General features: G+C 37.8%; 1 protein-coding gene across 10 annotated transcripts in view; it reads left to right on the top strand.

The window, feature by feature from the left end:
* CDIN1 (CDAN1 interacting nuclease 1) overlaps positions 1-24530 on the top strand; it is a 267942-nt gene that overhangs the window by 1158 nt on the left and 242254 nt on the right. The window lies entirely within an intron of this gene.

Raw genomic sequence — 24530 nt, 5'->3', positions numbered from 1 at the left:
GACTTACTCATTTTAAAGATATGTGCACTGAGGCCCAGACATGACACAAAGAAGCAGTCTAGGAAACCAAGTTATTGTATTTTGGCCAAGTTAAAGTATAGAATGTCTGTTTACTTCTGATTCAAAACCATGTCCAAATTTGTGCCATTTGTTTTGTGGCACTGAGCATGATTAACCCGTAATGGAGAGCCTCTTTGTCCTTGAGGTGTAACCCTTTAACGGATACCATCAAAGAAGTGTTTTCTTGAAGAAAAAGAGATTACTGGATAATTGGTATTAATAAAGTACAAATTGAAGAGGAAGTTCAAGGTCTTTTATGACCCCAATTTTTTGGGGGGAGACTCAGTTTTCCTAATCTGTAAAATGAAGGAATCTGTTTTTAATATTGTCCAGATATAATTAAGGGCAATATTTCTCCTTTTATAGTTTTTAAGATTCTTTATCAGACTTTCTAACAAGGAACAAAACTGAAAAATTGGAATTTAATTATCTTTCATCAACTCTTGTCAACTCTGCCAATGAGCGGTGAAATGGGTGAAGGCTAGTTAGCTGAGGGAATAGGTAGATTTTTCTGGGCAGTTTTAAGATAGAGCATGCATTTAGATCTTCTGTTCTCCTTGCGTTCTTATATTACTACTGTATTTTTCTCTTTCTTTTCCTCTCCTCTTTTTCCTCATCTCTTTCTCTTTTTCTTTTTTCTTTTTTTTTCCCCTGTCTTCTCCATAAGAGGTAAACTCCCCATAGGCTTATGAAGGACTTACGAAGTACACTGATGAAGGATGCCCTTGGTTTAGGCACCATGCCTATTCTCTTATGCTCTTTTTTTTTTTTTAATTTTTTTTTTTTTTTAATGTTTATTTCTTTTTGAGATGCAGAGAGACAGAGCATGAGCGGGGGAAGGGCAGAGAGTGAGAGAGAGAGGGAGGCACGGAATCCAAAGCAGGCTCCAGGCTCTGAGCTGTCAGCAGAGAGCCTGACACAGGGCTTGAACTCAAGGACTGTGAGATCATGACCTGAGCTGAAGTCAGATGCTTAACTGAGCCACCCCGGCACCGTTTTTCTTTTTCCTTTCCTTTCCTTTCCTTTCCTTTCCTTTCCTTTCCTTTCCTCTCCTTTCCTCTCCTCCCCTCCCCTCCCCTCCCCTCCCCTCCCCTCCCCTCCCCTCCCCTCCCCCTTTTATTCACGATATAGCCAAATAATTTTCATTTTTCCCAACCACCATTCAGAGAATAACTAACTCTTCTTCAACTGGAAACTATTTGGAGAGTCTGTGCTACTAATCTGCAAAACAAGGAATTAAAGTGTCATTTAGCAGCATGGGTGGGAATTCTATAAACAGTGTGATTTTGGAGTTGGCTTTATAGTTTTCATTATGGCACTGTTTTACAATTGTCGGTGGGGCACCTGGGTTGGTTACACATTGGACTCTTGATTTTAGCTCAGTCATGATCTCACAGTTTTGTGAGACTGAGCCTCCCGTGGGCTCTGCACTGACAGCACTGAGCTGGGTTGAGACTCTCTCTCTCCCTCTGCCCCTCCCCTGCTCGCACTCTTTCTGTCTCTCAAAATCAATAAATAAAAAAATACAAAACAAAACAAAATCAACCGTCATTTCAAAAAAGTAGTGAGAAAATGGTATTTTTTTTACACTTTTGCACATCTTTTTAATGCCTGTCTTAATAGAAGGAAGACATCTGCTTCTACCTTCAGCCTGTTGTAATATGTTATTTTGATTAAGGAATATGAAGAAACCCTGGCCCCAGACAAATGTAGTTGTAAAAGATAAGAATGATTTAATAGAATTTTTAGATAATGGTGGATATTTTTGTTGCTACATACAACCTAACAAGGAGTGTTTTCTTAAAGGTTAATTGCAGTGTAGAAGGTGAAACCATATCATGGAGCGTTTCACTCTCAATGGATATCCAATATCAATGTATATTGCAGTCCATAGGCCTGTCTTGAACTTTGAGTGGATCTTTCACCCATGCGTTATTTTTGTCATCCATGCGTTGTGTGCAAAATGTTGGTTGTGAGTTATGTAAATCTTTCAATGTTGTCACCTTTCATTATACAATATTAAAAAATCATATTTGTTAATATCCCACTGATCTCATCAGAAAAGTCTGTAAGATTTGAAGCTGTCAAGCTTACGGTGATGGGTTCAGTTTTCCAATATTTGAATTTTCCCTTGAAAGCTCAAATTTTATCATTGGCAATAAATACTACCAGTTGTTTTCCTTAAGTGACAGGTTCATGTTGTTTATTTTTGAGAAAGTGTTTTCTAGATACCCAAATCTGAATAATTACACTTTGTTCATTGCTCATTCAAGTAAAAATGGTGTCCCATGGAAAAAGCAGCTAGTTCAACTCTCAAACAATCATGTAAGTGTTCTCCCGTGAGTCAGTCATCATACTTCGATGTGCAGTAGATGTACTTTGTATGTATTTTTTTAAGTTTATTTATTTTGAGAGAGAGACACAGAGAGAGAGAGACAACCAGTGGGGTAGCGGTGGGGGGTGTGGAGCAGAGGATGCAAAGGAGTCTCAGTGCTGACAGCAGAAGACTGACATGGGGCTTGAACTCAAGGAACCATGAGATCATGATCTGAGCCGAAGTCGGATGCTTAACCAACGGAGCCACCCAGGTGCCCCATTGTATTTACTGGTTGTTGTTGTTTTGTTTTTTTTTTTTAATGTTTATTTATTTATTTATTTAGTATGATTTTTTTTAATATGAAGTTTATTGTCAAATTGGTTTCCATACAACAGGTGCTCATCCCAGTGCTCATCCCAACAGGTGCCCTCCTCAATTCCTATCACCCACTAATGTTTATTTATTTTTGAGAGACAGAGAGACAGAGCACAAGCAGGGGAGGGGCAGAGAGAGAGGGAGACACAGAATCCAAAGCAGGGTCCAGGCTCTGAGCTGTCAGCACAGAGCCCGACGCCGGGCTTCACCCCACAAACTGTGAGATCATGACGTGAGTTGAGCTGAAGTCAGACGCTTAACCATCTGAGCCACCCAGGTGCCCCCCCCATGTATTTACTTCTTATTTTGTCATATAGAATGTTAAGAAGATGTGCATTCAAGTGTTGAGATTTAATAAAATTAATAATAAGTGAATATTAAGATATTCTTATATGAAACTGGCATTTTTTTTCCCCCTGTAAGTATGTGGCAGGGAAATTTATAGTGACTCCTAGAACACAGTTTGCTTGGCCTTGATTTGTGCATACCTACCATTGGTTTTGCACCATCCATGCAAATTTCACATGGGGGAAAAGGCAAATCATGTCTTATTATTTCCATAAAAGTAGTTTTGATTTTATAGACCCCTGAGAGGGTCTCAGGGACTCTAGGAATCCATTGGCTACACTTTGACAACCAGGAGCTATTTCAAATCAAAGAATATGTATGTCTTGAAGGATTTTGGTATGTATTGACAAATTACTATCGAAATGATTGTAGTAATCCTATTCCTGGCAGTGCCTGGGACTATCTGGCTCTGCAACTTTGGCCAGTATTGAAGAGAGACATTATTTAATGTTTAATATGAAGGTTCAAGAGTGACATTTTGTAATTTGCATTTTTTAATAGAAGGGACTGTGTATTTCCCCAATTGTTTACCGGCCATTTAATTTTCTTCTTGAATTACCTGCCTGGTATCCTTTGCCTAATTTTATATTGGAGTGTTTGCTATTATTATTTATTGATTTGCTACTGTTTAGTGATCTGCATATGTTACGGATGTTGAGCCTTTATATGTCATATCTGTTGCAGATATTTTTCCAGTTGTTTTCTTTTAAATATTGTTGTTTTTTATATGCTTAACTTTAAATTGATGCTTTTTTTCCCCCCCTGAGGAAGTCCAGGAAGTCCTGTCCTGTCCTAAGATGTGAAAAGTAAATCTTCACCTAAATTTTCTTCTAGGTTCTTTATGGCCTTCTTTCTTGTTCTTTTGTTTGTTTGTTTGTTTGTTGATTTTGAGAGAGAGAGAGGGAGTGCAAGCAAGTTGGGAGAGGGACAGGGACACACGCACGGGGGGGGGGGGGGGGGGGGGGCGGGGGGGGTGTGTGTGGAGAATCCCAAGCAGGCTCTGCACTGCAGATGCAGGGCTCAAACTCACAAACCATGAGATCATGATCTGAGCTGAAGTCAGATGCTTAACTGACGGAACCACCCAGGTGCCCCTGTTATTCTTAATTATTTAATCTGTCTAGTTGAAATATATTTTAGTATATGCTCAAAGGTAAAGATATAGTTTAATTTCTTCTCCCTCCCCCACACTGTGGCTTCTATTTGCTAGCCTCACTTATCCATGACTTATTTGTTTTCACTGAAATTACAGATTTATGCCTTTGCAAGTCACCATGTTGAGCCTGGGCAGACCCTTGACCACTTTGGTCTTGTAATCTTCCAATTTAAAATGAAGGTATAGGACTTTGTGGTGTCTAATATTGTCCAACTCCAAAATTCACCCTCCAGATGTATCACATCACCTTTTCTGTTGATATTAGCATCCATCAATGGTTCTTGCTTGAAACAGTTATTACTAGCATTTGCCTAATGGTGACTTTCTACTTCTCTCATTGGAATACTCTTTTAACTAATATCCTCTACTACCACCATTTCATGTGAAACAATCCATCCCACAGTCAGCTCATGATTTTCACTGGTACTCGTAGTTCACCCCTTACGGCATTTAGTCTGTAATAATTCACTGTGTGCTCACTATGTCTGTGGCACTATCTGAATATTTTGTAGAAAACAGGACAATGTAGTCATTATTTTTGAAGAACTTGCAGTCTGAGGAAAGAGTTTAACACACATCCAATAGCTATAAATTATTAGACTCACAGAATGTTAGGAACCAGAGGATTTGTGGAACATCATTTAGTTCATGTATGTTTAATCAAGTGGGTTTCTTAAAGGAGATATACCCTTGTTGGAAATTATTTTGCTGGCAAACTAAGCCCTTTGGCCCAAGTTTAATTTTTCGCTGAGTTCCCTTATCTTGCATTAGTTATTTGGTTGCTATTTATGCCTATACCAACAAGTCGTAAGTCAAACTCTTCATACCATAGATCTCTAAGCAAATAAGTGTCTTTACTTTACTGCTCTTTCTTTTCTCTTAGGGACACCAGCTCAGGTGTTTCTAAGAGTGCCTTCCTCATTCTTAAGTATGATCTTCTGTCTTGGCCCCGCAGCATCTGCTGTTTTCCCACTGTTGGATCACAGTATAGGCAACCATTCATTCATGTGAGGCTCTTCCTAAAGAAATCTTGAAAGGAGTAGTGAAACACTTGTTTGGCTGGGTTCCCTGTATTTAAACCAATAGAGTTAGTTCAATTTCTTGGGATCTTTACTTTCATCTGGGAACTGGGGTTAAGGCTGGTCCTATTGTGTATTTGGCAGGGTGGGTCTTGATGGTGGACCTGGGGTCCAGTGTGGTCAGGAGGGGAGTAGCTGAGGGACTTGCTTGGGACGAGCACAATTTTACTGAAGTTTTACCTTTGTTTAGGACGGCTTAGTTTAATTTGGTGCTGCCATTGACTACAGTTATCCTTTCTTGAATAATGTTACCCACCCCCAGTGGCGCCTTTTAAGTCACCCCCTTTTCCCATAGGAGCCTTGCATTCCATGGTTTTTGCTTTCTGTAACAGTTTGTTCTTGGGGAATGACTTGGCTTTGCCTCTTTTTACCTGATTCACAGTTGCCTCTTCTGTAAAACAATGGATGGAGCTCCACTGCTGAGAAGTAGAAGATGCAGGATTTAAACCCAGGCAGAGTCCGGCCCCAGATTCTTCCTCTTACTCTGTGTATTACTTCTCACCATTCACTCCCTTAAGGCTGTGGTGAGGATTAAGTAAAATAAGGCATGTAAAACACTTAGCATAGTGTAGACATTCTGGTAGGCATTTAATGGATGGTAAATATGATTCTTGTTATTATTAGAATTTAATAGATAGCCTACAGAAGAAGAGATGTCTAAGTAGTAACCTTTTATAACATGTAAAACAAAATTTTGCTTTGATATGGATCAGTTGATTGTATAGCTCTGAACACATGGATTTAATCATTAGTTGAATATGGCCCAGATATCAGAAACTTGTCTTAAGTCTTTTATAGTAGTATATAATGCCATTAAAAACAAAGAAGAAAGAAAGAAAACTCTGAATCCAGATGTACTGATTTTTAAGAATTATAGTAGCACCTTGCAGTCTGTAATTAATACTGGTTTACTTAAATTGGAATATTATTCCTATTTGCCTTGTTCTCTCATTTGAATTGATAGTTGGTTCTCAATTTGTGGTCAATTTTCTATTCTTCTGATAATGTTGTGGTGCACCCAAGTTCCAGAATAATGAGTGAGAATAGCTTGTAAAGGGAGAAAAAGTCAGCCTTTTATTGAGCTGGAAACTCTTTTCGTGGTTTTGCTAAGGAAATAGGACTAATTTACTTGAACTTCAGAATTAGTACTCATATACTTAGGAAACCTATCCAGGAGTATTTCTGTATTGATCACTAGTGCAAATTGGAAAAGAAATTGGTCTAAAAAAGTGGGCCTAAGAAAAGAATATGATTATTTCATGTATTTCCTTTGGTCATCTTTTAATTTTTATTTATTTATTTTGAGAGAGAGCAAGAGTGAGAGAGCAAGCACAGGAGGGGTAGAGAGAGATATTCCCAAGCAGGCTCTGCTCTGCCAACGTGGGACCCAACACGGGGCTCGAACCCATGAACTGGGAGATCATGGCCAGGGCTGAAATCAAGAGTTGGACGCTTAACTGAGCCACCCAGCTGCCGCTTAGTCATCTTTTCAAATACATTTTTTTAGTCCATAAGATTTTAGGTTTTTATTTTGTTGTTGCATTGTAGCCTACCTTTAAAGACTTACCTGGAAGGTTATTTTATTAACTATGTGGCACCTTGTGCTTTGATGAGATATTTGTGACTCTTGGATTTGCATAGTTGCAAAAGTGAGATGAACTTGAATTCCTACAAAGGAGTATTTGGAGAAAACCTCAGATAATGTTGTTTTGAGGAGAACCCACATGCTGACTCTATTTCTTATTAGTTTGAGGGGGGAAATTTTCATGTTATTAGATTATGGACTTCATTTTAAAGTCTATATTCAGGCATCAGACTTTAGTCTCCTAAGTAATAGCTCACATCAGAATGTTTACTGATACAATAAAGAGGAATTATGTATCTCCCTAGGAGAAAAGTGTTCAATAGATGTATGGAGTAATAATATTTTATTATTTGACTTTCAGCAAATGTTGACTGAAAAAAGTACGTTTTTATTACACATTTTGTGCAGTTTTGCCATGTTGGTTGAATTTTCCTTAACAAAACAACCGATGTACAAGTACTTTTCCAGAGTAATTATGAAAAGTGACCTTAAAATATAAAAGTCATGCCCTGGTGTGAAAATCATTTGGGAGATGGGTAAAGAATAAATTCCCCCCCCCCCCCCAAAAAAAAGAAACTTTCCTTTATTTTCGATTGTCTTTTACTTGAAAGGAAATGTTTTAAATGTTTAATTCAAGGTATCTTTCTCTTTCTCTCTTTCTGCGGTCAGATTGCTTATACCATGAGCTGGTACACAGTGGATATAGCAAAGGTGCTGACGTGCAGCTTGTAACTGAATGATGAGCCTCCATTTCTTAGGGGAACAGAACAGAGAGCTGGATCCAGGATGGTTTGCTCTGTGGGCTTTGAGATCAGCGTGGAGCAGCCTGTGCCTCATGTATTAAAGACAATACATGGCTGGTCAAGAGTCCAACCCTCTCCTGTCCACTTTGGGGAACTAATCCCTGCCTCTACTTTTCTTTCCTCTTTCTATCCCTACCTTGCAGGAGGCATCTTGATAACATTTAAGAGTTATTAGTTCTCCTTCGTAACTCAAAGCTTCCTTCTTGCCAGAGTGACAAGATTGACAATGTCAATTTTTTCAAGGGCTTTCCTCTTGACTGAGGGGTGATCTTTTCTGTTTCTTCTGGTTTCAGGGCAGTGAATAAAGTTTCTGGGTTGTTGTTGTTGTTTTTGTTTTGTTTTGTTTTTTTAACCTAGCTTGGTATTCAAATTGTGACCTGATAGATGCATCATTGAGATAATGGGGAGCTCTGCAATTTTCTTTCCAAAGTAAAATATTAAAATGTCTTAGGACTTACATCCTTCATGTGTTTTAAATATTGAGATTCAGCTGCTAAAAGTGTTTGAAGACTTTTGACCTTAGAGAAATACCAGCAAGACCACAGGAATAAATATTCTGAATCCGAGAAAGCAGTACAAGCAGAGGAAAAAATAAGTGGATTCAGGTCTCTTGATACTGTTATTCAGTAAAATAAGTATGTGCTGGGCCTTTCCTTGATTAGGTGCTGGTTCTGCTAATTGGAGTGATTTGTATGAAGCTTGGGCTTTTCCGGAGGTTGTTCTGGGAGCTGTAGTCATGTACAAGACTAAGTCTTAAAATACATGGTAAATTGTCCCCCCGCCCCCAACATAACTCATGTATTTCTCATATATTTATTTTTATTATTGCTGAGATTTGTCCTTTGCTCCAGGCTCAAGAAAGGATGAGATGTGAACTCTGCTTTTATTTATCGTGCTCTAGGAAATAGGAGGCATGGAAGACCCTTGATACTTACAAGGGTTGTTACTTAATGACTGTTGGAAATCCCCAAATTCGCAGCTAGCACCAGAGAGGATGGCAAACAAAAGTGTAAAGCTTTGTAATGCAGGTGTTTGGTTAAGCTCACTTATTAGCTAGTTGACTTGCTCTTCCTCAGATCAGCCTAGTGGTATGAAAGATTCAGATTTGTACTCAGCAGATTTATGAATTATGTCTGTCATGAATATTTGTGATCACTTTCAGAGAGTCCGAGTGTGGTATGTCTAATCTTGGAATGCTCTAGGTCCCCAGCTCTGGTGCTAGGGTGAACAAAAACACAGAGTGAAATCTCTTTGTGGTCCATTACTCATGCCAGTGCCACACCTTAGCCTCCTGAGATTCTAGAACTTACAAGGTGGTGTTTATGACTAGTAGGGCAATAAGGCTCTTTGTAGGGGTAGCCTTCTTGGTAGATGGGATGTGGGAGACTGAAGTGTCATTTAAAAGCATCTTCTTACAATCACATGTGAAATTAGGTGGGTGATTTATTTTTTTCAATTTTTTGTTTCTGTCTCTAACTCTTCCAAGTGGGTATCATCTTTCACTCAAGGTATATTACACTGCTATTTGTTTTTGCTGATAATATTGGTAGGGGAAGCTAATAAAATTTGAAATTAACTTGCACTTCAAGCCCCATTTAGCTAAGATGGTAAATGGACTGGGTATGTGAGAGAGACTCTTCGTTGTATAGCATTAAAACCTCCACAGACTCTTACAATCCAGATGTAACAAATAGCTCACAAACATCATTTCTTAACTGGTGAAGTTAACATTATCTAGATTCTTATTTCCTGAGGCCAACTAAAATACATATATAAAAATAAGATACATTTAACCTCCAACTTAGAACGTTTTGAATTTTTATTTGCACTTCGATGGGCCTGAGACTCTTCCTGTGTCAATCACAAAAGTTTCTTCAGCAGGACCTGCATACCTCTCTTATTATTTCCAAATCAGTGACTTACAGCGTGTGGGATTGAGACAGTGATTAGAGATCATCTAGTGAAATCAGTTAATGCTGGACATGCAGAAACCAAGGAGGGGGGGCACCCGGTTATTTGAACAAAGTTCCACCTCTGGAGGTAAAACTCTCCCTTTGTGCTCTGACTTAGCTCGCAGATTCCCATCTGTTGAGGGGCCAGGCAGGTATCAGCAAGGAGTGAATGAATGAAGCTGGCCCGGTTGAGATTGCGGCAAAGGGAAGGGACAGTTGTGTGCACTAACATGGCAGCCGCAACCTTATGCCAGCCATCTGTTGCTGCGCAGGAACGTGGGCCCAGTGCCGCCAAGTCTTTTATTCTCTAGAAAGCAGCTCTATATCTCACTTTTTAGAAAAAAATATTCTGAGTTTTAAATGTTGTCAATTTGTTGGAATTTTTTAAAACACTGTGGGCCAATGGTTTCCTGGCCAAACAGAACAAGTCTGTGGGCTGAATTTGGCCTCTAGCCAATGGGTGCTGGAGCTGGCTCTTTCCAGCTTGTGAGAGCTGATTATAAGTATCTTTTCCCCACTCTACAAACTGTGACCTCACATCAGTAGCTTAAAATCAGCCACAGTAGGAGTGTTTACACCACAGAAATTGGCTAACATGTGACAAACCTGGGCTCCACCCACTGCCACCAAAGGCATTTCTTAAGCTCCCCATACGACTGCCTACCATCACCAATTTGAGACTTTTGCATCGCGCATTATGATCCTGGTGCATGTCTTTTCCAGAATTTTTTTTTTAACCTAGCTTATTCTGTGCATTTTTTTTTTCCCTTACAGCTTTTTTCCTAATAAGGGCTTAAAATACTTACATGTGTGTTTCGTTGGTCTCTCCCCCTCCTCCTTTTTTTTAAAAAGTTTTTTTTTAACTTTTATTTATTTTTGAGAGAGACAGAGACAGTATGCGAGTGGGTCAGTTAGGGGGAGAGAGAGAGAGCGAGACATAGAATCTGAAGCAGGCTCCAGGCTCTGACCTGTCAGCACAGAGCCTGACGCGGGGCTCTAAGGCACGAACTGTGAGATCATGACTTGAGCTGAAGTCAGATGCTCAACAGACCGAGCCGCCCAGGTTCCCCTCCTTTTTTTTGTTCAAAGAAAGGATACATGTATTTTTTCCCCACCATAGTTAGTGTGGGAACTAGAATTCTAAGCCTTAACTATACCTACTATATTGTTTGTATTATGATACATAGTATAATGCACATACCATTGAACTCACCTAAAGAAATGCTGCATGGTTAAAAAAGAAAAAAAAAAGTCATATATGTATGTCTCGGTTAAGGAAAATTGATCCCTTTCAAAATAGGTTAATTAGCTAAATGTAGGGATATTAGAGTGATTCTTTGTCCTCTGTAAGAATTTGGAAATGCTCCAGTGGTATGCCTGAGGGTTTATCATGTCAGAAGTTATTTTTTTGAGAAACTTCAAGCTTAGTTGTTACATTTTCAATTGACAGTTACTCCAGTATAAAAAAAATAAATAAATAAAGCGTCTCTATAATTATAATGGAAAACAATGGAAAGATACCCAGTTGATTATAATTGGATTTTGTATCACTTTATAAAATCTCAATTATCACATTTTCACGTGCGTTTCTTTCCTACTTTGAAGGTATCAGTAGTAAAATAATAGGACCGTGTACAGCTAAAACAAATGGATAATAGAATTAATAACATCAGGCAAGAACATGTGCATTTTAGAATGACAGGGGAAATTCTGTGTGGGGATAGGCCCTGATGAGTGGGCTGGCCAAGTGGTATTGAGTTTGGCAGAGTGGTCATAGCCTGTGCTTGACCTTGGGTGGTTTATCAGCTCTCTCTGATTATGGTTAATTATTTTATAAATCGATAGGAGGCAAACCCATTATTGGGAACTCCAGGAGGTGGTTCAGTTTCTTGTTGTAAAGGCAGTTTTATAAATTGGCTTAAAGACCTTGGTTCTGAAAATAGACATATGAATTCTGGCTTCGTGACTTACTTTCTGGGTGACCTTGGGGAACTTTCTTCACCTTTTTGTGCCTTATTTGTAAAACAGGATTGTTACGAACATGAGATAGTAAATATAAAATGAGTATCATAGTTCCTAATACTGCACTGAATAAATTTTTGCTGCTGCTGTTATTGTTACCATTATTGAGCTAAGGATGCTCATTCCAATGGAATTGATGCTTATGATAATTAGACTCAGGACATCAGAACTGAAAAAAATTTTGCCTGAAGCCAGCCCTTTTATTTTCTAGGTTTCCAAAGTGTTTTTCATTTACCCTCAGGATAACAGGAAACCTGCTTTTAGTAAGTTACACTAAAGTCCTTAAATGATACTGGTAACCAAGATGTGATATTTTTCGGGACGATAAATGAGGATATGTAAGTTGAGGTTGATTCATTCCCCTTCCTCCCAGAATAAGTGAGAATGTTAAAATCTGAGAATTTTTAAGTATTTTCTTGTCTGATAACATCTCAGTATAACCTCCCCAATTCTGGAATCTCTTACATTTCTGCCTCACCTTGATAGCAAGGTGTTTATGAATTTATGAAGGATATTAGGATGAATACCAGTTTGGGAGGCAGGGTTCTGTCACCAGGAAGTAACTTGAGTCCAGGAATGATGGATTTCAGGTGTAAGCCTTCCAGGGCATGGAGGTTTTGTGGGATGCCCCAGGTCACAGCATGAATGTGAACACCGATTTTAGCACTTAATGTAGGCGTTAATAAATTTGAAGAATGAGTGTTTTCTAAACAGTCTTAAAATCTGTTCATTCTGCTAATACGGATTATAAAAAGATTGTGGTAAACACAAAGAAACTGCGTAAACTTTTTAAAGAAAATAGATTTATTGTCCCTTTAAGGCCTTGGTTATTATTAATTAGAATGTATTCTGGAATGCTGCCTACAAAGAATTTGCTTAATTTATCTTATTTGTGCAGTTCTGCTGATCATATCGTTGCAATAATAATGAGTTGGGCAAGATAGTAATTCTTCCTCTTCTTTTTCTATTCTGTTTATTATAGAGCATATCTTTTAGGTTCTAGGTTGAAGAGAGGCTTTAGGTTTAGACCTACTTCAAAATTCACTTAAGCTACTCAGGTCAGATTGGAATAAAGATATTAAAACTGTTTAGAGATCACTGTGTTTTAAAAAAATAATACTTAAAAATTTGAATGATATTCTGAAAAATAGTGCCTGTAGCTGAAGATAATCAAAAAGTCATAATTATACTATGGATTGTATTTTGAGGCTAATGCCTTATAACTCTTGTGGAGTATGAAAACAAGACTTGGTTAGTTTTATTTTGTCTGTTAAGAGTGTGTGAGGAGTCTAGATCTGGTACATTGTCACAAAAAATATTTTATTCATGTTATAGCTTTTTGGACAATTGTATTCTGCACTGTATTACAATGGTACAATAAATTGCTGAATATACTGTCTGCTGAATATGACTTTACCATGAAAAATTTGATGCATGGAGAAGGAAAGGTTGGAATATATCAACCTTTTCTGACAAGGGACTTTGAATTTTGACCTAATACAGGTGACCTTTGTGCGCAATAAAAGTGAGCTTAATCTTGAGGTCAAGGTCGAGGTCAACAGCAGAGCTTATGCTGATTGTAGGTACTTCACAGCCTACCTAGCTATTGGCTAAATTGGAGTGTGGCACTTTTTTTTTTTTTAATTTTTAATTTTTAGTATTTTCAGGAGCTTATTAATAGCAAATTGTTTAGCTGTTGAACACTACCCAACTCCTCAAGGCTCAGCTGTCTGTTTAGTTGTGGTAAGTTTGTCTGTTTATTTATAAAGTTTACTGTTTCTGAGTGAAAGGTATGAGTGTGCTGTTGTTTTCTGTTCCATAGATAAGCTGTAGCTAAAAATAAAAATGTTCTTATGGCTTAAAGGAAAGACAACTGACATATAAAACCCTGGAAATGAAAATATATCTTCTTTTAAGAGGTTTCTTTCTTTGACAAGTTGAACTCTTGTTATCTTAACTTTGGAACTGTCGGAAGAATTTTTAAGTAGTTTGTACCTTTATCTAGATTATAATTAAGAGAACTCTCATGAATTATTGTCTCAAAAGGTTTAGATGATTTAGAGACTGGTTATTCCCTTTAAAGTTCCTTTGAAATGCATCCATTAATGCATTTACACTAGAATATTATATGATATAAAATACTTTTCAGGTTTTTTTGTGCTGTACATAAAAGGAAAATTGTTTTAGGACACTAATTTCACTATTAAATACCTCAACCGTTTTGTCATAGGTAAATCACACCTTAGCAAACATCAGAAAAAAAAACCTGTCAGTGTTATACTGTCTGAATACTTAGTGAATATTCTGCCCAAATAATTGGTAGAAGCAGCAAACAGTTGGGGGAGAGTGTCAGAGACTCTAATGTAAAGAACTTCTTCTACTCTTTTAATCGAGCCTGCAAAATATATTCCCTGGGACTGATCAGCTCTGAAGCACTGAGGTTTGATGATTGGAATGGCAGGAAACCATGCTTTCAGGACATAATGAATTGACGAGGCCATCCATCATTTGTTAGCATACGCTCAAACGTGGGCTATGTGTGCAGAGGCCTGTGATTTAGTAAATACTTGGGAGATGAATAGAGCTTACACACAAGGGAAGATATTGCTGTCCTTCAGCAGCCTGAGACCCAGGCGCCTGCTGAGAAGGCCATCTGACGGCACATCATCAGTAACCGACCTGTCACAGTCAGCGGTGCCCACCGACCATCGCCAGTATATTAAATGCATTTTTAATATCTGCTTCAGTAGATTTAATGAAGAAAATTTAGTTTCCATACTCCAAGCACCGCTTCTTCAAGTGTTCTAAAGCATGGACTCTTGCCTACATAAGAAAGGGGGAAGACCATGCCGGCAGTTGGCAGGGTTGATTGAAAAGGACATTCAGACAAAATAATGTGCAAACAAAAAAAATGCTTTTAGCGGAGTTGGCGTCTTGTTGATATAAAAAGCTGTGGGTTTTGTTTTTTTTTTTTTTTTTTTTAGAGTGGCTTTTGATTTGTTCCTTAAGCCCTAATTCCCTCCTCTCACAAGCCCTTTCCCTAGGAGGGTTGAACCTGCTGGTAAGAGACGTGAGCCTTCTGATCACAAAGGAAATATTAGAAGGGGAATATTACAGTTTGGCATCATTTGGATAGAGAGACTCAATTTTAGATTAGCTTGTATTTTGAGATACTGTTTCTAAGGATTTTTGCATGAAGATAGAAAGTAGGATTTTTCTTACCTAGTTGCTTCCACATTTTTTAACGTTGAACTTTACTCATTAATCAGGTTGGTATATTTTAGTCTGGTGTCAGGCAGAACAGCTCACAATGATGGAAAAAATAGTTGCCAACTTGATTAAAGAGTGCTCTTATACTTCTTACACTATAATGTTTCTTTAAAAATTGTAATTTTGAAATGTTCTATTTTTATATTCTGGCAAAGTGTGTAGATTCATTCTTTTTTAATGAGTTTCAGTGTTGACATTATTTACTACAAAACAGCAAGACAACCAATTAGATATTGTTGCAAGCATGCACTTTAAGGGTTTCCCCTCTTGTTTAAAAAAAAAAATCTAGAATATGCTCTCATGTTCACAGAAGAAGAAGCTACGGAATGGGACCTATAAATCTGATTCCTGCATGTGTCAAAACAGTAATGTATTAAATGCATATTATTATAAAAATTTAAGACATGTCTTAAACACACTTACATTTTTATAACACATGGCAATATTAAATAATACATTTCCTTGTTAGCATCTGTTTGCCGTCATTGTTGGCAAGACCTATGATTTATTGCTTAAATTAATGACTAAGACCATTTTGGACCTGATATATGCCCCTAAGCTTATTACATCACTAAATAAAATAAAATGTATGCACTTGTGACAGAGTTATTTTTATAATTGTTTATCCTTTTAAGTGCCCTATTCAGTGATTCACTGAAAGGTTCATAATGGTTGGCTTGTAACCAGAAAATAATCTCAGAAAGGTAAAATATATTCCTTGTCTAGAAATAAAATGCCAGAGTGATGGTGATGATAGGGGTCCCAGCAAGAATTTGCAACACTCAAACCCGTCGTTCTTTTCTTCAATGCGCTCAATTAACTCTTGTTGAATTTTTTTGATGCATGACTCCCCCACCCCCATTCTAAAGGCTGTCTGTTAATACTGCAGCTCATCTTTGTATAAACCCTTCAATATGGGTAAAGTGGATTCTTTCTGACATAAAGCTGCAAGGGTTAAATTGTTCTTTACCAATGATTTCTCAGGTGCCATTATCATCATGCATTAAACTGAGCAAGATTATTTTCCTATTATTAGTTCTTTTCTTTCGGGAGATTGGAACTTTACTGTTTTTATACTGAACTCTATTTGACTTCATAGTCTTTATCTTTCCTTTCTGAGGGTGCAGCATGATAGACCCTTCAGTATTTTTACAGTAACCTGTTATTCATCTAAAGTCACTCTGCTGCCTGACTCGTAATACAGTGTAATATGGCTTCGTCGTTTTCTGCTCCACATGAAGTATCTCATTGACTGTCAGGTCTCCTGTCACATGACGGTAAGGCAAAGTTTTTGAGAAGCTTAAGCCTTGCTTCTGGACCGCAGTGTCTACACCTTGAAACAGATGGCGGTTCTGTGGGTACCTGAGAGCAATCCTTGTGGGAAGATTATTATTTTGTAGATTTCTTGGGATGATTCTCACTCACAAATGGAAAACAAAACTTAGTTCCTGAGAGAGATCTTTTTCTTGTCTTCATCTCATTTTTACTGCATTTTAAGCCAAATAGTTCATTGGAAATGGAAACAGGGTTCCCCCCCCCCCCCTTAGTGTTCTTTCCCAAGGCAGTGGGTCTGATAAAGTTTTTAACGGTTCTTTCAAAAAGGATCAGACCAACAAACATTCGTGTTTTTCTTGAAGAGCTATATTGGCCTTTTCTACTTCAGGCTCTCATCTCCCATTTCGGATCTTTATATGTTCTTTTTCATCTCATCTTCCTTGTCCGGGAGACCTGTCTCCAGATGAAACATTTTAAAGGAAAATTGATGAATAAGAGGCTTAAGTGCCAATGTCTAAATCTCCCCCTCTCTCTTCTGCTCCTTCTTCCACCTTTTTTTTTTTTTCCTTTGAATATTGGTTTGGATCCACTAAGAATTTTTTTGTTTCTTTGACCATTGTAGTTAGTTTTACCTGTTCAATTGGAATATATACATTCCTGTCTTTTGCTTTCTGTTTGACAGATTGTGACTTCCTTGAGGTTAGGAGCCATGTTTTATCTTCCACCTCCTTCCTTGAGAGCCTACTATGTGGTTCTTTGTGCAGCCAGTGAATTCCTACCGACTTTCTAATATAGGCCAGTGCTGATTCGTATAATCTCTTTTGAGGAAGAGATAACCTCCAAGTGTGTTTTCTTCATTTTGGCCGGCACCATTCGGTCAAGCACCATACAGAGGGCTTGCTGTTCTTTCCTAAGATTGTTTCCCACTCTCTGGGTCAGGATGTTTAAGTCCTATTTAAAAATATTAAAATATTCAGTAGGCAGCTAAGTGCTTAGCCTAGTGTACTACTTAACACTAAATGAAAGTAAAATATAACACAGCCATGGAGCCATTTGTTATATTTTAGTAGATGAAGCAATGGCAGTGTAAACCTTAACCTTGTAATTTTGTGAGTTCCACTTTATCATGTAGCTGTAAGGGTAATCAAAATAAATCACGGGAGATGAATAAATATTTTCTAGTGCTTTCTCTGTGCTTTCAGAAGTGATGTTTGATCCATGAAATTTTAGTAAGTGTATTAAATAAAACAATATGATGTGCACTGTGTCAGATCTGATAAATTATTCGGTATAGGACATTTATACAACATATGTTGAGCTGCTACGTGAACAGCTTAATGACTATAAATTATGTTAATCTGTCTTGCCATTTTTACATTTTGTTAAAAATTGTGCGATTTGTGTTGTAGATATTTATATGTATGTTTGCCGGGGTGGGCAGGGATAAGAAGAAGGCATACGAAAGGCACAGGTCATCTCCGCGATGTTCTGACAGTGATCCGGGCTCCTCAGCTGCGCAGTGTACATAACACAGATGTTGGGGAGTCATCTGTCAGCCATGCCTCTCCTATGGAGTTAAAGTTCTAGAGGGAAAAGAATTTGACACAGTGCTGTCACTGTTACATTTTCACAATAGAAGAGCATGCAAATATTGAACCTCCTGCTTAGCAGTAGTGCCCTGTCTAATGTCTGTGCTGGTTGGAATAAAAAATCATGGGTGCATCTTGGGCTCAGAGATCTGACAAAGGTCATGCTATGTTGGGCATTTGAATTGGAAATTGTCTGGACTTAGATTTTATAAAGCTCCCACTGTTGTGTGTGGGGAGAATTTCAGCAGGGTTTTGTCCCTGGAGAGGCCTCTTAGGCCCTTTTCTGTCCTATGAATGAATTTAGATGTGAGGGTTACTCCTGCCTTAAAACTGTTAAGTTCATTTTGCATACATCCCTAGAGAGAAAAACTGGCAGATGCTTTTGTCTTGGAAGTGTTTAAAAGAAAACTGCAGAGCAGGAACAAGAGAGAAAAGGGGCCCTGTGTGGAGTCCCAGAACATTTTGGAAATGGCCAATATGCAGTTTTCATCAGTACGAAGGCGGGGTGCAATATGGTGCCTGTAGCTCACAAGGGAATATGAATGTTGATTAAGCATACTCCCAGGCTTTGAAATTCTGAAAGCAGTGTCAGAATAATGGATGTTGAGCAAATGTCAAGCATTTGTTAATTTCTCTGTTATTTGGAGTTTATCTACCATGATCAATCAAATAAACTAGTGCTTCTCTCTTGTGGCATGTGTCATTGATATGGTGATTAGGTGGCTAGAGAGACCTTCTGCTTTTTTTCCAGGTAACAGATTATAGAAGGGTAGACAGAGCTTTTCAGTAGAAGATTTGTTTGTGGCTTGGTTTAGTAGAAATTTGGATATTAACTGAGTCCTTTGGTGGTGGTATGGAAATCTGCAGCCACGTGCAAAAGATACTAACTGTGGTGCCATTTACACCAAAAGAGCTGGTAGTGGTGCTATGGTTTCCATCTACATACAGTTTTCATAGTTTATAAAACTTTGGTGTAAAACTGGGTGAAAGAAATTCGATCCCAGAAGAATTCTGGCCTATTGACATTGGTAGATAGAGTTTTGGATCCGTTTTTATTTTTGTCTCCCCCCACCCCTACACCCTGCACACCCCCCCCTCCTGTTTCAATTAATTCTAACTCAGCTCTTGACTTTTATTCTTGAGAGATGGTCATTTGCTATGTGTGGTTCAACAGTAATTTCTTTCTGTTATTTTTAGGAAGCAATGCTACAATGTTTTGATGTCCCAGATATAAATGATCAAAAGGTTCTTTTCAGCAGTTACTCAGCTGTGAATTATGGTGAAGTACTAACACTCCATGGTGTGAGGAGTACTTTCCCTTTTAGAGTAGTAATGGCCTTACCAAGTGGGATTTCATTAGGGTTGACGCTAGGTACCATGTTGAAGTGTTGTACTCCCAGCACAGTGTAACTTGGACTGAAAGGGGGTCTTTGTGTGAAACTGCCATGGCTGGAATCAAGGCTGACTTATAATCAGAGATTTGGCATCCCCCCCCCCCCCATTCCCCATTTTCTTCTCATAATCTCAGCCATGTAGCTCACATAATTCAGATGGAAACTAAGACTATTCTTATAAATCTAGATCATGTGAAATAGGTGCCTTTGTGATTTTGGGCATGATCTTTCTGCAAAATTGGACCTCCTGAAGTCATCTGTCCCTTATTTTTAAGCCCCAGTGAACTTTCACTTTAGCGGATTTACAACTGGGCAGCCACAGGGTATTCACCCCATGAACTGCCTATGTTGTTTCTGGAGGGCTCTCTTTTGATTTACTCAACCTGCCATTATGTCTGAAATAGTACGGCAATTTCCAAAGTAGAAAGTCTTCAACTTCCTCTTCACGTTAAGATGCTTCATCTTAACAGTCTCCATTGGGCTTTCGGTTTGGGGCCTTCCCTGGGACTAGAAGTCATAACCCTTTGAGTAAAATCTTCATGTCCTGCCTGGTACACAGTGCCAATGAGCTCAGCCATTGCAGAGAACTCCAACATCACAAAAATAGTCAGCACTGCAGACTGGCTTTTCTAGACTTCCCTCTGAAAACTCATCATTACCATGCCCTGAACACAGCATCACTGAATCATTTGCTTACATCATACACCAAAACACTCAGCCTGTTATTGATACACAGCTCTCACATTTATTTTCTATTTGTGGTGATAAAGCTGTTGTTCCTAGTTTAGATTAGAAGAACATGAAAGATCTTGTTGTATTGTTGAAATTTACTGTGTAATAATAAGAGAAAAGGCGTGTGAAATCAGAGTGTGAATTTCTTTCTTAACCATATGTACTCGTGAATGCTTCTGAGCATTCAGGGTTTCAGCAGGTAGTGTCCACCAGCACCTGCCAGGCTATTAGCCACTCTGTCTCTTGGCTTCCACCTCGCTCCTTTAATGACCATGTATCACTGAACTTCCTCTTCCCTCTCATGTATTACAACTACCAAGTAATGACTCATTAAAAAAAAAAAAAAGTGCCGGGATGAATTTTGTTTCCCACCGGACACACGTCCTCTAATGATAGCGAGAGTACTTTTGGGGTTCCATGTTCGCAGGTATTTTTAGAGCATGTAGCACAGTCTCTTAAATATCTTTAGTAGTGACAGACTTGGGGAATGGATCTGGTATTTGGAGATAGGCACACATCAGTAAGTTTGGTAAATAAGGGAGCAGGTGTTACAAGGTGACCACAAGGTCTGGAAACATAATTATTTTTCATGAATAAACTCTTTATTATAGCATCTCTTAGAGAGTTATGTCTGTTTTTAGACTCGGTGGCCACTCTTTGTTTGGGTAAGATATGAGCTGTGACTATGAAGCTGGCTTGCTTTTGTGACTTGTAAAGTGGTTCTAAAGTGATACCTACAGATACGTTCTATTTTGAGTAAGGACAGCATCATTGATGATGCATGTACAAGCCTCACTCCTTCTCCAGGATGATTATTTTGGCCAAAAATAATTGGAATGAATTAGTTCTTGTCTGCTCGCTGAAAAAGTCCCATTTTGTTACTTTATTCCCATACTGAACAAGTGTATAGACTCCATTTCCTTAAACCATTAGCCGTTATTTTATATCCTCCTGTTCTCTGCTCTTCAAATGTAGATTAACTGCTAAGAAGCTAAAGACACTTCTGTTTCCTCCCAGTCCTTTCCATTACCCACTTCCCTGGTGGTTGTTAGTAAGTGATAGAATTGCCAAAAGGCAGAGACTTTTTAGGATAGGAGGAAAAGTGAAGGGTTTTGATAACTGTTAACTAGCCAGCCAGTTCTTGAATTCCAGAAAAGTAGCTCATATGGGATCTTCAGTTAATTAAAAAAATTTTCTTTTTCTTTAGGAAAAGGGGACTGTAGTAATTCAGATTTTCATCCTACAGCTTAAGACACATTTTCACAAAACTGTCGTTTCTCTGGTGGTAGTGATGGAGGGGGATGGAATTGCTTGTTTAGGCCTCTGGTTGAGTTTGAGTTTGAAATATGATGAAATTTTTCTTTTATTTTTATTTTCTCTTTGTGTTTGGTATGGGCTTTTTATTTGTCAAGGATTACATTTAATTCAGAGTAACAGTAAGAGGTCCTTTTCTCCTGTTACATCTTTGAAACCCCTGCTTTACTTCTGAATAAGGAGGTCAAAGTCCTCATCCTCTTTGGAAGGGAATTACACCTACTGTACATTTTTATAAAAGGCTAAAAACAGGGAGTCGGAGCCCTGAAAAGAGAGTTATTGTCTGTTCCTTTTGCACGGTTTCACAGTGGGAGGAAACATACCAAACCTCATTTTAAAAGCTGCATTTGTGAGACATTAGTAGATCCTTTACTTGGTTTGGTGAGGATTGTTTGAACATTTTTTGGTCATGTTTAAATCATAGAGACAGGACTTTGACTTTAGCTAAGTGTCATTAAACATTATTTGATGCTTAGTAATTATGTGTCTGGTTTTAAGGCTGTTTCAGCAAAACATTATTACAAGTTCCTGTAGCAAACATTGTCAAAACCTTGAGAATTTGGGGGGATTTATGCAACTAGTTAGGGGGTGAGCTAAACTTAGGCAGCCCACCTTGTGCTTCAGTGATCAGTTCCATCCTGAAGTGGGTAGTTACACAGCGCTCTGTGCACTTGACACATGCAAATGCTAAATACAGTAGCAGCATGAGGTCTCTGTCATTAACAGTAATTTATGTAATGAAAGCCACCTGGCTGTTTTTTATAATTAATTGCTTGTAAATAATAAATTTAAATATAATTTATAGTTTTCTAAATTTGATTACGATATAGGCCCAACAACAAAACTAAAACAATTGGCAATTCCATAATTTAGTGCAATGACTTTTAAAAGATATATATAAAAGTATATATGTGTGAGTGTATATATATATATACACTATATATTATATATATATAGTATATAATATATAGTATATATATATAATGTGTATATATATATATAAATGTACAGATATAGATACACATATGTAGTTCCCTTTGGGAAATATTTTCACTAAGAAATATATTTATTGTAAAGTAAATATCAGGCAAAAACATTTTTTGGAGGAGAACGGTAGGAATGTATTCAAATCCTGCTAGCTTTATTTGAGTGGGAATGTTAATTTTGAAATAGCTTCACTGCTTTAATTTTTATATTATTTTTTCTGTCAGCCTTTGAAGGTATTTGTACATATAATTTAAGGCACAGAAGAAAGTGTACCTGCTTAACAATAATGTAGTAAAACTGTTTTGAAAAAAAAAAGTTTTTTCCCCATTTTGTAAACTTACAATTATGCTTTGAAAAGAAATTATACTTGGGAGAAAAGTACTTGAGTATATATGATGATATGTTATATAGTCTGGTGATAATAAGCAGCTTTGCCTAATATATTTATGAAACACAATATCCCTAATTTAAGAAGGCTTTATATTTGTTTACATGGTCACATGTATTGGCTAGCAAAGAATCATTTTTTTCTGATTTAGTGGAAAATATCAGTGATTTATGTGGCTTAGAAAATAAGGGGGCTTTAGAGCCCTGTCCTCTGTACTTCTCTTTCATTAAGAAAGAAAGGAAAGAAGCAAGGAAGGAGGGAGGAAGGAAGAAGGTAATTTATGGCTTTATGTTTAATACTTCCCTCAAGGACTGTTTACTAACAGTTATATTGTATTTTGTCACAACTTTATGAATGTGTTTTTTAAATTAATGTCTCTTTTCAAAATATATTTCCATTAAAAGCTGTATCCTTCAAATATCTGTACTGTTGTTTTGTATTATAGCAGTGAAATTACTATCAATGACAATTTATGAAATGTGTAGAACATTTTTGTAAAGGATTAATCAATTAAAGGAGAATTTGCAGCTTGAGCCACAAACTTTATTAAATAGATTCTCCTCCTTATGTGACCTGCAGCATTTTTCTTTCACCATGATTTAATAAAGTTGAGATAGATCAGTGATGCTCTATTAGTTAGTTGGACTTTAAAAAAAAATTGGGGGGGTTCTCTGTTATGTTCTGTGTAGAAACTCAACTAGATCATGAACAACATAGTTCTGTTAAATAGCACATTGCACGTTAACTGCTTACGAGATTGGGAGGGTCAAGTCAATGTGGGGCCTGTGCTAGCTGGGATTGTCTATAAAGAATAAAGATCATGGCTTCTGCGTGTGGTCAGGGTGTGACCACCATTCATCACCTCAACAACAGACACCAGATTCGTTCACTGCTTGGTTTCCAAGGTCTAATAATCCCTCAAGAATGTAGAATGTTGTTGACTGTCCCCATTTACATCACTGAAGAAAGAAGCTTTGCAACAGGTGCAGCTGCATACTAATTGTAGGGTGTGCTTAATCTGTCCAGAAGGGAGAGTGACTCCAAATTTGGTATCTTAAAGAGTAGAGTGACCTTTTAAAGTCCCAGGATGAGAATTGCCAACAATTGCAACAGGCTAATTATACCCACAAGGAGTTGTGAAGTGCTTTTAAGTTTTCCTATACACCTAGAAGTTCAGTGAACGGCTTGAAGTCATTAACATATGACAGATGCACTCCCTTTTCAAGGGCTCCTGTGATAAGTTTTGATTGTAGAAGTGGGAATTTGACCCTAGCTTATCACTTGCTTCATTAGCTTGCTTGAGGACAAGGACTTTTTTTTTTTTTTTGACATGAGTGTTATCTTACCCATGTTCCAGAATTCCATCCGCCTCCTCTCTGCTGATAGGAAGTCACAGTGATAACCTTGATGCTGGTTTTTCCGAGGCATATTGCACATTGTGCAGTGTTACATATATTTTACATATAAATATATAGAATACTGATGTTTTACCTATCATGTATTCTCTATAATATAATTGCATCTTATTTGAGCATGGGTATTTCAAAGTCTTTGATTACATTATTTTAGAGATACTGGTGTTATGTCATTTCTGGGTTTTTTTATGGAAAATATACCCATGCACTTTTTGGCTTCTAAAGAAGACAGTCTGACTTCTACATTTCTGTGAAGTTGACTTTTTTGAGGTTGGTGAGAATAGGGAAGAGAAGTTTGGATTTTATCCAGGGGACTCGGTACGCCTATGGAGGAAAGCATAGCGTGCTTCCCAAAGAATGAACAGATGATAGAGGTACCCACTCCCCCATGAGGAGGTGTGGAAATAGGGCATGGGAGGGGCTCATGCAGTAAACCCTGTGACTGCAGCACTTAGATGAAATTGCTTTT

Source organism: Prionailurus viverrinus, chromosome B3 (assembly GCF_022837055.1).
Source record: "Prionailurus viverrinus isolate Anna chromosome B3, UM_Priviv_1.0, whole genome shotgun sequence".
Taxonomy (NCBI): domain Eukaryota; kingdom Metazoa; phylum Chordata; class Mammalia; order Carnivora; family Felidae; genus Prionailurus; species Prionailurus viverrinus.
The sequence above is the reverse complement of the archived record's forward strand: the minus strand, read 5'-3'. Positions and strand labels throughout refer to the sequence as shown.